Here is a 2,376-nt window from a genome sequence, read left to right on the forward strand (position 1 = left end):
GGTTGTAGCCAAAATATGAATCGTTAAGGCTAGAGCGCACAAATCGGCTATATAATTGACAGGGTTTGTCGTAATGCGAAGAGTAAAGTGATAATATAAGAATGGAAAATTATTAAGAGCAGTAGAAAATATTTATTATTATATACAAGTTTTTTTTTACTAAAAGTCATGATATTATTTATTTAAATTGATAGAGTACATAATGAATATGTGTCCTAAAAAACATAAAGAATGGATCTTCGAACAAACTCACAACATCTAAGTTAATAGATAAAACATAAAAAATGGCTGCAAATAATTTGATAAAATCAAAGTCGGTGTACTATTCATGCCTACAGGTTTACAATGTTGGCAATCTAGTCATTGATTGAACTTGTAACTAATCGAAGTTGATATGTCGGTCCGAACCAAACGTACACCGCAATAAAATGGGAAATCAAGCAAAGTCGCACCAAGATGAGGAAAAAAAACAACGCCATTTTGACGTTTTGAGACGACAAAATCATGAGAGAGAATAAAACATGAAGTAAAAAATTGATCTATGTGAAAATCACTTATTTAAATTAAAAGTAAAAAAAATGGTTTAAAAAAATATGATTAGGGGTAAAAAGAAATACCCAAAACCATCTATTTCGGATAAGAGTAAAATTACTTTTGTTAATTCTTTCTACATTTCTTATCTTTGGTAAACATTTATTATTTTCAGATTTTTTTTCCTTTTGATTTTTAATAAATTTTATCCACTTTTTTATATTATAGATATGGAAGAAAAAAAATATGAATAGAAAGTATTTAAATGTGGATGGGAATGGATGAATGTAAAAAAAAAAAGATCTTCCATACCAAATATGGATTATGTATTTTTTGACCAAACCAAATATAAAATCATTGAATTAAAATTTTTAGATCTTTTCAAAATTAAAGATACTTTATGATACATACAAAAAAAAATCCTTCAATCTTAACGAAGGTACTTAAAACACAAGAAATAACGGTTTGAATTTTGTTTAAAGAAACAATTATTTTGTTAAATTAAAATATGATTTCTACAACCAGGCAATTAGGCATCTTGTCTTTTAATTGTTATTTTTTTTTACATGCATATTTTTTTTTTTCAAATAATTTAGTAGTTAGATTCATACACTTTAAGAAACTTCAACCCCTACAAATAATGTCCCTGTTAATTATGAATGGAGCTACATTTATGAAACGTTTATATGCATAATTATTAGATGAGTTTAACGAATACATAAATAATTTTAAGAAACTTTATCCAATACTATATATACTTTTGTAGTCGTAAAAGATTTTTTTTAGAAGTTTGTTGAAATATTTTTAAAAACAACATAAGGAAGTGACATTATATATTTTATTTAAGGAACTTTATAGCAAATTATAGTTAAGTAACCTTATAATGCAATATCTCTTCAACTGAGTCAAGCTCATAAAGTTGTTCTATCCAAAGAACAAGGTTCTAAATGTCTGGACTGGAACTGATCGTTAAAGTTACAAAGTTACAATTTGCTTGGATTGATAACAAAAAAGAGAAAACGCCACAATTATAATAACAAACGAAACTAACGAAATGCCACATGGGGATGTAGCTCACATGGTAGAGCGCTCGCTTTGCATGCGAGAGGTACGGGGTTCGATACCCCGCATCTCCATCCTTTGTTGTAAGTAATTCATCTGTCATCTGCAGTTGTTACTCAAGTTTAACGTACATGATGAATTTATCTGCAGTTGTTACTCAAGTTTAACGGACATGATGAATTTGTTTTTTTGATCATACGGAAACGGTGAATCAATAAACTTTTTTTAAGATGTCGTCACAATAATTCATTATCAAGTTGCAAGCTATAAAGAGCCTAATCTTTTTTTAAATAAAAAAAAAAAATTAACGGACATGATGAATTTGTTTTTTTGATCATACGGAAACGGTGAATCAATAAACTTTTTTTAAGATGTCGTCACAATAATTCATTATCAAGTTGCAAGCTATAAAGAGCCTAATCTTTTTTTAAATAAAAAAAAAAACTGACACCTAATGTGTGTTTCTTTCCCTTTTTCTCTGAAAAATATTTGAAAGCATACTCGTAAAACTCCATACACGTTTTCAGTACTCTTCATTACATTACATATAGTTTGTGGTGAATACTCCTTATTATACATTACATCCGACAAATAATCTTCTCTAAAATTAAATTCAAATCCATCACGGTGTCATGTAGTATTGGCATCAAGTGAATATAGGTAACAAGCGGAATCCAATTCAATTTCTTTTGATGTAAAGACTAATTAAATAAGTCCAACATACCCTTACTGAAAAATTCTTTTAATACTTGTTGAAAAATTTATTCGTATTATTACTATAGC

The 2,376-nt window shown here is 27.9% G+C and overlaps 1 non-coding gene across 1 annotated transcript; it reads left to right on the plus strand.

Annotated features, from left to right (window-relative positions):
- Nucleotides 1–1,594: 1,594 nt before the first annotated feature.
- TRNAA-UGC (transfer RNA alanine (anticodon UGC)) lies at nt 1,595–1,667 on the plus strand. The gene has a single exon. It is a non-coding gene; the product is annotated as a tRNA-Ala (tRNA).
- Nucleotides 1,668–2,376: the final 709 nt, after the last annotated feature.

This window comes from Medicago sativa, chromosome 4 (assembly GCF_051527215.1).
Source record: "Medicago sativa cultivar Bolivia chromosome 4, Bolivia_mono, whole genome shotgun sequence".
NCBI classification, from domain to species: Eukaryota; Viridiplantae; Streptophyta; class Magnoliopsida; order Fabales; family Fabaceae; genus Medicago; species Medicago sativa.